The 11,309-nt window shown below is 41.1% G+C and overlaps 1 pseudogene; it reads left to right on the top strand.

Moving 5' to 3' along the window:
* Window positions 1-9,438: 9,438 nt before the first annotated feature.
* Window positions 9,439-10,708, top strand: LOC103078442 (STAM-binding protein pseudogene; annotated as a pseudogene).
* Window positions 10,709-11,309: the final 601 nt, after the last annotated feature.

Raw genomic sequence — 11,309 nt, 5'->3', positions numbered from 1 at the left:
TTGTTCTTCATTATTATTTTAGTAGGAGTTCAGAGGGAACTGTGAAACTCGGATTGAAACTCTTGGATTCAAGTTGATGTGTTTAACCAGAAGTTACAGTTACAACTGAAAAAAGAGCAGTTAAATCATAGGACATGTTCATAGCATTTTACAGCTGAAAGTGAGTTTAAGTATCATCTATTTCAAATTATTGCTTTAAGTATGGGGGGAAAAGGTACAGAGAATATGAATGAATTATGAGGTGTATTTATGTTATTAGAAGCAAAGTCAGGACTCTCTTATTATACATCTGTGGCAAATGCTCTTTGGTTGTGTCTCAAAGAACCACCAAGGCAAGGAACTGCTACCCACTGAGAACTTTCATCCACAATGTGTAGGAATAGGCTTTTGATAGCTCTGTTTCCTCTCCATGGGCCCAATCCCTTGGTCATAACTACTGGGAACAAGAAAGGTTATCAGATCCAGTCTGTGCTCAAAATTCCCTCCCATAGGAATTTGGACTTAAGACCCAGAGATACTCCCTACTCCCTACTCTGAGATGGTCTTTTTAGTGAGGAGCAGGAAGCCCAGATGTAGATGGTCAGCCACCTTCTGGACACCATGTCTATATGTGGCATTATTTTATTAATCCTGCATATACTAAATAGGAAAGACAATAAAGGTGTGTGCGTTTGTGTGTGTGTGTGTATCATCTACCATTCACCCTTTAGACTGGGTTCATTTGCCATTAAGTAGTAAGTTTGCCATGCTCACATCTATTTCCTCGGAGAAAGGCTATGGAAATGGCTTCAACTTTGACAGAAACGATAGGTGAGATCTATGCTTCTCAGAGTAGATTCAGTCTTGAATTGTATCTTAAGATGCCCCCAACACCTGAAGGTGACAGCTCTTCCACCTTTATGCTGCTGTGGTTTTGAGTAATAGCTGAAGGACAACAAGTGTTACAAAGAAGGTTGACAGGACTGAGTACCTGAAGGGAAAGCAAGAGAGAGAGAGCAAGAAAATGTGTGAGGCATGTGTGTGTGTGTGTGTGTGTGTGTGTGTGTGTATAAGAGAGAGAAAGAGAGAGAGAGAGAGAGGAGAGAGAGAGATAGTATACAGGAATGTATGTGAAAATAAGGAAATAAGCTACCAACTTGTCTGTGTAATTCTGTTTGGAGGATGATTGATGAAGACACATCTATGACATGTACTTTTTTAAGGGAAGAAACAACAAAAACAAAAAATACTCAGTGCAGCTGGCCCCCTACTGTTGTCCTTTCCCCAACTCTTTCTGGAGTGGATATATGGCTTCAGTTCCTTTAAAGTGTCAGCTGGTGTCTGCTGGGGTTCTCTGTAACTCTCCAGGACACTTTGGTTTCTACGAGCATTAAAAACTTTCCCAGTGACTTAAGGAAACCACACACATACATGCACTTGAAGCCCATCACGAAAACGGCTCCACTGTGTTGGTTTTTCGTCTTGTTTTTGGAAGCTGGTTGTTTCCTTCTCCCAAGACTTTCATCCTCCCACTTTGTGAATCTGGTTGAAGAGGAGGTTATAGCAGAGATGGAGAAGGTTGCTGATGAGTGAAACAAAAGAAGAGGAAAGGAGAGTTTTTCAACCCTTACTTAATGATTGACTCTGGAGAAGATGGTGCTCTCTGTGTCCTGTGTTCCTTTTTTCCTAAGCAGCTAAAAGCAGGTAAACCTGACCTTTCAAAAGATCTAGGTCACATTTGCATGACTTCAAGTAAAACCAAATAAGGACCAGGAAAATTTGAGGGGTAGAATTCATAAAAATTAAGCAGAACAAAATAAATGTAATATATTTGTTTTAGTCCTTTCTGGTTCTCAAAACAGAAATCACGAATATGTATGGCCATGTACGGGGCTAGGCGCTGTGAAGGTATTTTCATGTACTTCTCTGAAAGCCATCCTTGCACCTGCCCTGCTCCCAAACAGAGCTGACCTCCCTCCCTTGTCCACCCATGGTATCGTGCATACTGATTTATCGTGGAGTCACAGAACACCGCATTTATTTGTATTCATACCCATGTCACTGCCACCCCCAGTAGACCATGAGCCTCTTTTTTTGTCCAGGTTTGTTGAGATATAATTGACATACAGCACTGGGTAAGTATAAGGTATATGGCATAATGACTTGACTTACATATATTATGCAATGATTACCACAATAAATTTAGCTAACATCCATCATCTCATATAGATACCAAAAAAAGAGAAAAAAATGTTTTTTCCTTGTGATGAGAACTCTTAGGATTTACTCTCTTAACTTTCCTATATACCATACAACAGTGTTAATTACAGTCATCATGTTGTACATTACATCCCCAGTACTTATTTATCTTATAACGGGAAAGTTTGTAATTTTTAACCTCTTTTCCCTAGTGCCCCTTCCTCCCTGTCTCTAGTAACTATAAATCTGATCTTTATGAATTTGACTTTTTTTGTGTGGTTTATTGTGAATTCCACATATAAGTGAGATGACACAGGATTTGTCTTTCTCTGTCTGGTTTACAGCCCTCAAGGTCCATCCATATGTCCATTTTATATATATATATATATATATATATATATATATATGCCACAACTTCTTTATCCATTCATCTGTCAATGGGCACTTAGGTTGTTTCCATGTTTTGGCTATTATAAACAATCATGAGCTTCTTAAGAGAAAGAGAGATTTCTTATTTGTCTTCAAATTAACACATAGTAAAGGACAGGCACAATTGAAGCATTTGATATTGAACAAATAATGTTGAAGCATTTTACTGTAAGAAGCAATTTAATTTCAGGCAAGTTTTCCACTCCAATCTCCACAAATATTCCCAGCCTAGCATATAGAAGCAACATCATCGCCAACTCAAGGAGCTGTCAGATCACCAGTCAACCTTGGTTACCCCAAGACCCAGTGTTGGACAGAGAGGAAATTGGGACTCATTAGACCTGAATTCTGACTCTGCCACTTTAATTTAGTGGCCATGAAAAAATTATTCAATTCTTTGAACCTCCCTATGCTTATCAGTAAAATGGGTAGAGTATCTTGGAGGATGATAAGAGCAATTAAATTAAATAGTAAAGTTCTTCACATGCTACCTAGCTCATAGCAGGAGCTCAGAAAAGATTACATCCTCTATAATAAGCAACAACCTTCTCTACTAAGAAATTCTGGGGTGGGGGGAAGATTCCTAAGTAATTCCCTCCTCCTTTTAAAAAACAATTAATAGTTTTGTGGGCTAGGCTATTTGAAATGAAGAGTACACACTGTATGCTAATTACTTTATAACTGGGGATGCTGGGTACTGAACCAGATTTCAGTTGTTTAAGAATATGTCTTATATTGAGACTATGACTTTCTTAAGGAAGGGACTTCCATAATTCAGGAACTTGAACAAAACAAGGACTCCATAAATATGTAATGGATGACCAAATAAATAAAGGAATCAATCAATCAATCAATGCAAACATTTTTGTTTGCAGGAGAGCAGAGAAGGGTTTTTTCCACCAGAAGATATAAAAGCTCCTCCCAAGGTCCCAGCTAAAGATACTGTTGGAAAGTATAGAAAGTTGAGGAAGACACTCAAAACAGTCCTTTTCAGTTTATATTTATAATTCTGGTATTATGATCCTGGCCTAGACCCTCGCCAAGGAACTTGGATTTCATTTGGATTCTTTACTTCGTGAGCTACTTTGCTCATTTGGGGGTTACCTGTTTACAACTCCATCTACCTCACAGAAGTGTGAATCCATTGCTGTGGCTCCAACAGCTAAATTGCCCTGGCTTGAGAGTCAAGAGACCAGGGTCTGCCACTAGTTAGCTTTACAAATGGTGCATTTTATAAACATATTAGATTCTTGATATTCTTACCTTTAAAAAGAGATTGTTGGGCTTCCCTGGTGGCGCAGTGGTTGAGAATCTGCCTGCTAATGCAGGGGACACGGGTTCGAGCCCTGGTCTGGGAGGATCCCACATGCCACGGAGCAACTAGGCCCGTGAGCTACAACTACTGAGCCCGTGCGTCTGGAGCCTGTGCTCCACAAGAGAGGCCGATATAGTGACAGGCCCGCACACTGCAATGAAGAATGGTCCCCGCTTGCCACAGCTATTGAAAGCCCTCACACAGAAATGAAGACCCAACACAGCAAAAATAAATAAATTAATAAACTCCTACCCCAACATCTAAAAAAAAAAAAAAAGATTGTTGTTAACAATGGATATCGCCTCATGCCTGTCAGAATGGCCATCTTCAAAAAGACAAGAGATAACAAATGCCGGTGAGGATGTGGAGAAAGGGAGCTTTTGTGCACTGTTGGTGGGAATGTAAATTGGTGCAGCCACTATGGAGAACAGTATGGAGGGTCCTCAAACACTTAAAAATAGAACTACCATCTGATTCAGCAATCCCACTCCTGGGAATATATCCAAAGAAAATGAAAACACTAACTCAAAAAGATATCTGGCACCCCCATGTTCATAGCAGCACTAGTTACAACAGTCAGGACGTGAAAACAACCTAAGTGTCCATCGACAGAGGAATAGATAAATAAGTTGTATATATATACGATATACAATGCAGTATTATTCAGCCATAAAGATGAGGAAATTTTGCCTTTTGAGACAACATGGAGGAACCTTGAAGGCATTATGCTAAGTGAAATGTCAGACAGAGAAAGACAAATACTGTGCGATCTCCCTAATGTGTGGAATCCAAAAGCCCCCAGATTCAGATTTGTGGTTCCCAGAGGTGGGGAGGATTGGGGGGCAGGGGAGAGGGGAATTGGAGGAAGGTGGTCAAAAGGAACAAACTTCCAGCTATAAGATAAGTAAGTACTAGGGATGTAATGCACAACATGATGACTATAGCTAACACTGTTATGTGGTATATAGGAAAGTTGTTAAGAGAATAAATCGTAAGAGCTCTCATCATAAGGAAATTATTTTTTTCTTATTTGGCTTTTTCTTTTTATTGTATCTATAAGAGATGATGGATGCTAACGAAACTTACTGCGGTAATCATTTCACAAAATATGTATGTCAAACCATCACGCTGTACACCTTATCATGCTGTATGTCAATTATATCTCAATAAAATTAGGAAGACATTTTTAAAAGAGATGGCCAAAATTGACAACTGTTAACATCCCTTCTGACTGTAAAATTGGAAGATTATCCCAGAAGAGCTGGGTGGAGCTCCCTGGCACTGCACCCCCCAGGAAAGCTGGGTCTGCCAGTGCAGGAGCCCTCGCCCGCGGTGGTGCATCCCTTCCCTGCACTGGCTGTAGGTTCCCCATCTCCCTGGCTGCTGCTTTGTGAACTCAGAAGCTCTTTTGCTTGGTTTCTCACCACCCTATTCCCGCGCCTCTTCTTTTTTCTCCCCCTCTGATTTTTTTCTTTCCCCTGTACCAGTTTTTATTCACAGTTCTATGAATAAAACTGCTTCACAATTTTCTCTGGTCCAGTGGGTCAGGACCTCCAGTCTGAAGGTGGGCTTTAGGTCCCTTGGATCTTTCTTTTCTGAGCTGCTGATAGAAACAAAAAGTTGCAAGAGCTCAAGCCAGGGCTGGATAATGAAGGTGGGTTGAACGACAATTAGCCCTGAATATAGATGTCTTCTAGAGTGTTCCTGGAGGCTGAATGCCATGCAGGGTGTGAGCGCTGTCTGTGTGGCAGGGAAACATTCTAAACTCTCAGCAGGGAGGCAGCCTGCAGCCCCAGTGCTAAAGGGGAGGGCTGTCAATGATAAAAACAAATCTTCAAAACCTAGGGCAGTGAGAAAAAGTCTTTAGCTGTCCTGTGACGGGAAGCACAGATGTCTAAATATACAAACATCCTACTCTTAGGGGACAAATATTAGTCAAAAGGATCTCTCCTTGTCTCAAAATAATCCACATTGCTAGAAAATTGTGGTGAGTTGGTTGAGAAGAAAAGGTTATTGTTAGAGATGAAAACATATTTTAAATTCTTCTCTTTCTCTGAAATTAGGTCAAGCAAACTCTTAGGTGCATGCTTTCTAGAATTTCTCCATGTTTTTAAAACTCTGTCTTCAATTCCTATTCTTTTTATTTTAGCTTGTTCCTGGAGGATAGAATGCATTAGAAAGGACTCGGCTCTTAGCAGTCTGGCAAGTAGCAAGAGCTTCATAAATGTCCAGTGAATTAGGTGTTTGATGAGGTCAGGAAAGTTGACTTGTTTATTTTACCAGAAAATAAATAGAAAAAAATTCCAACAGAAGTTCTTTACATATAAAACTGTACTTTCAGGAAGCCCAAAGTAGGAATAAAGACCTAACAAGTCTGTCGGAAAGCCCTCTGGCTAAAAAGGGACCTTTCCCTTAAAAAGAATGAGATAATAATTTGAGTAGAGGCTGGAGAAGGCATAAGGGCTATTCTGTTTCTCCTGGTCACTTGATAGGCAGAGTCGGTCCAGCTTGGGTCATGTCACAGTCACCACCACAGTGCTGGGCTAGTGTGACAAGTACCAGGGACACCATCTGTCATTTTCATTGATCATTCTAAGACATATCATTTATTCTGCCATAAACTCCACCCAGTAGAAACAAGATTTCACCCACCTTGTGCTGTGAGGATGTCGAAGGCTCATTATTTCTGCTCAATCAGCTTCAGCCAATGTGTAAATATTGAAGCAAGTCTAAGGAGCCAAGGAAGGGAATAATGAATACTCCACTAATACTAATGAGCATAATGGAATTGGGAATGTGTTTAGGTAATGTTGCCACCGAAGCAGATGACTTAAAAAGGAGAAAAAATGCACAGGCTATTGTTGATTTTAAAAAAAAAATGACCAAGACATAAAATCCACATGAGGTAAGAATCAAAGAGAGTAAAAAAGATTATGGCTCTAGGAAATCTGTGTGTGTGTATGTTTTATGCTCAGTCCATTCAAAAGACTGTGTGGACTCCAGCAGGCTACTACATGCCAGTGAAAACAGCCCACACACAACTTTTTTGTTCCTCCCCCTCATTTATAGCTTTTCTTGGAACATGAAATAGATGTATATAAGCCCACAGCAAATGCAGACTGGTATCAACATATTCTTGACTTCTACTGAATAGATGCGGAAGCATCCAGAAGCCCATCTGTAAAGCTGGAGTTCAGAGAAAAGGGAACATAAGAGAGAATAAAATGACAGCCATGTGAACTTATGAAAGTCATTTTTCCCTTGCACCTCATTAAATGCTGTAACACCATCCTTATCAAACTCACCCCAGCCTCAAACAAAAGCCATTTATTTGGGAGTGGACAAGGAGCTTATTTACTTTAAGGGGTCTGCCCCATAGTCCATGGTTGTAATACCTCTTCACATCCCTCTTTTTGGAATGCTGGCACTTCAAAAGAAATTAAATTTCTTGCGATGGTAAGGGAGGTTTAGAAACAGGCTCTTCCCTAAATGTTTTGTTTTATTTTAAGTAAATATAACCCCCGGGTTCCGCCCGAGCTTTAGCGAGGTTTTGCCAGCCGGATTTCATTTTCCTTTAGAGAGAACTGAGAGCTTTTTGAGCCTAGCGCGGAGCTCTGCTGCGGGCATTGCAAGCCCATCAGTTGTCCGCGCCTCTGAACCAGACACAGAGGGCGCTTTAACCAGGGGGAGCCCGCGGCAGCGCTTCCCTCTGAGGACACAGGGAGGCAGTGCGGGAAAGCGAGGCTTCCATCCGCAGGAGGGAGCGACACCGCGGCTGCCAGCTTGCTTACCTTTTCCGCTGTTCAAGTCCTAGAGTCTCCTCAGTGGCTTGTTTAAGTTTTATATAACTAAGAATTTTCAAAGAAAAAGGTCAGGTTACCTGACCAATGAAACAAACCAAAAAAAAAAAAATTCTTTTTAATAATGTGTTCTGGGACAATGATACAATAAAAGCTAGGAAACAGGAAACGTGACAACTGTTTAAAGCAGTTTTATAATCCATAATATAGCCAATATCCAATACCCATCAGTCACATACCTAGAGTTTCCTTGCCGATTCTGTCCTCCCACGAGGGTTTACAAAGCACTTTGTAAATGCATAATCTCACTGAATTCTTCCGCTACTGCTTGATATTACAATAATCATGGACTTGTTTCCATTTCATGCAGAAGGAAATTGAGGTTAGAGAGTTTAAGGAGGTCACATGGTGACCAGTAAGCAGTAAGCTGGTGAGCAAGTCAGGGTTTCAACCTATGTCGTCTGACTCTGCATGAAGTATACTCCCCATCTCACACTCAAGTACTCTAACTGAACTCTCCTTCTCAGTTTTCTTCCCCAACTATTGTATGAACCTAGACCTCCACTCTCATTCTATTGGCATCACCCCACAGCTATCTTGTCCCCTGCCTATACCTTGAACCTATCAATGAGTTTTCAAAACAGGTGGCTTTCTCCTCTGTAGTACCTCCCCAGTCTCCCCCTACTCTTCATTCCCACTATGATCACCATCGATCTTATTTGCCTCTTTCCTAGATCTGGAAGTTTCCGAACACTGCCTTTACTTCCATTTCTTCCCTGTTCTAATCTATCCTACACAGCACTTCGAGACTAACCATCCCAAACCACTCTTGAATGAAATCACTGCCCAGCTTGAAAAGCTTCAGGGGCTCCTCTTTGCTTCCTCAAACAATACACAAACTCTTTCTCCAGGCAGTTACAAACACCACACACCCTGAAAACCCCAATTTCCCAACACAGCCCTTCTACTCAGGCGAGCTTTGCCCCTTCCAGAAGCTCCCCGCCTGAGCTGCGCGCTTTGTGCAGCATTTTCTCATTTATAGTGACAGCCCTTTTTCGCTCCACTTGCACCTCCAAATCCTATATTCCTCAGAATCTCAGTTAAATATTGGATCCTTCATGAAGCCTTCCCCGATTCATCCAGAGACAAGTCATTTTTTTTCCTTGAAACACCTATCCACTGTCTAATGCAATTTTTTAAAAAAATAGATAAAATATAAATTGTACATAAATGAAAAAAACTTCCAGAGCACTTCTCTTCCAATCATCTCTTGAATTATAGTTACTGATATACATATTAATCTTCTCTCCCAGGGTCTAAGTACACAAGGGCAGGGACCAGGTCTCTTTCTTTGAATTCACAACAACCTCAGAATAGCTTTCATGTATTTGGTGCTTAGTAAGTGGGTTAATGGAGAAAGGGTTATGGTTAAACCAAAACAAAACTTTCCCATTTACCTCCCTTCTGCACTATATATACATATAAAATACTTAGTTGGATGTTCTATCACTCAATTAATCTTTCATATCTACTGATCACATAATATATATCAGGCACTGTACCGGGTGCTATAGTAAACAAAGTTCCAAAGTTCTAGCAAAGATAGATAATAAACAAATTATTAATTTTTGCAAATAGTGATGGGACTATAAAAACATGCAAAGCTGTTCCGGAAGCACCGAGTGTCGTCCGAGGGGACAGAACTTCTTGGTCCTGATGTCTGACCGTGGAGATGTGAGCCTCCCACCCAAAGACCGGGTGAGGGCTCTCTCCCAGATGGGTAGCGCAGTCGAGATAAATGAAGACATTCCACCCCATTGGTACTTCTGCTCTGGAGTGGAGATTATACGAATGACATCTATTCACTCTGAGGAAGGCAACATTGAACATGCGTTCATCCTCTATAACAAGTATATCACGCTTTTTATTGAGAAACTACGAAAGCATCGAGATTACAAATCGGCTGTCATTCCTGAAAAGAAAGACACAGTAAAGAAATTAAAGGAGATTGCATTTCCCAAAGCAGAAGAGCTGAAAGCAGAACTGTTAAAACGATATACCAAAGAATATATAGACTATAATGAAGAAAAAAAAAAGGAAGAGGAAGAATTTGCCTGAAACGTAGCCATCCAGCAAGAGCTGGAAAAGGAAAGACAGAGGGTGGCACAACAGAAGCAGCAACAGTTGGAGCAGGAACAGTTCCAGGCCTTTGAGGAGATGATCTGGAACCAGGAACTAGAACAAGAATGACTGAAAATTGTACAGGAGTTTGGGAAAGTGGACCCTGGCCTGGATGGCCCACTGGTACCTGACTTAGAGAAGCCCCCCCTAGATGTGTTCCCCACAGCACCTGTTATATACACACAGCCTTCGGACTGTAATACAACTGTAAGGCCTGCCAAGCCACCTGTAGTGGGTAGATCCTTGAAACCTGGAGCATTGAGCAACTCGGAAGCTCCTACAATCGATGGACTGCGCCACGTGGTGGTACCTGGGAAGCTCTGCCCACAGTTTCTCCAGTTAGCCAGTGCCAACACTGCCCGGGGAGTAGAGACATGTGGAATTCTCTGGAAAACTGATGAGGAATGAATTTACCATTACCCATATCCTCATCTCCAAGCAAAGTGCTGGGTCTGATTATTGCAACACCAAGAACGAAGAAGAGCTTTTCCTCATACAGGATCAGCAGGGTCTCATCACACTGGGCTGGATTCACACTCATCCCACGCAGACTGCCTTCCTCTCCAGTGTTGACCAACCTGCTCACTGCTCCTACCAGATGGTGTTGCCAGAGTCGATAGCCATTGTTTTTTCCCCCAAGTTCCAGGAAACTGGATTCTTTAGACTAACTGACCATGGACTAGAGGAGATTTCTTCCTGTCACCAGAAAGGATTTCATCCACACAGCAAGGATCCACCTCTCTTCTGTAGCTGCAGCCACGTGACTGTTGTGGACAGAGCAGTGACCATCACAGACCTTCGATGAGAGTTTGACTCAGACACTTCCCAAGAACTATAAAACCATATCAGTGTACTGTAGCCCCGTAATGTAAACTTTCCAGAAAGCTCTGGAGTTTTTTAAAACAGAATAGAACGTATCAGCTGGGGGAGAACTGAGTTTCTATTTCTGGTTTGAAAAGAAATAATTGAATATGTTTTTTAGGCACATCTGGAAACTAGCATGATCATGCTAAAGCAACTTTTCAGTCTGCCTGTAACTAAAAAATTAAGTTGAAAAAATGTTGTAATGAACACCTATATACACTTTGTTCTAGATTCACCAATTGTTAACATTTTTTCCCTCTCAGAGATCCTTCTAATTTCTCTACCAACTTGTTTATTGTTTACCTTTGGACTAATTAAGGGCATCTATGCAGAAATTTGGAAGCCATTTAGAAAATCTTTGGGTTTTTCTGTGGTTTATGGCAATATTAATGAAGCTTATCATAAGGCTGAGGGAGAGCTCACTGTGTTTGACCAGATGGTGAGGCCCAAGAACCCTGAAGAATGATTTGGTCAGGAGTTATTGTTATTTAACAAATATGTCAGGATATTTTTTCTTCTACGATAAAATAACAACTATACAT

The sequence above is a fragment of the Lipotes vexillifer genome, unplaced genomic scaffold, assembly GCF_000442215.2.
Source record: "Lipotes vexillifer unplaced genomic scaffold, Lipotes_vexillifer_v1.1 scaffold1557, whole genome shotgun sequence".
NCBI classification, from domain to species: domain Eukaryota; kingdom Metazoa; phylum Chordata; class Mammalia; order Artiodactyla; family Lipotidae; genus Lipotes; species Lipotes vexillifer.
Note: the sequence above shows the minus strand (reverse complement) of the source record. Positions and strands in the feature narration are given on the sequence as shown.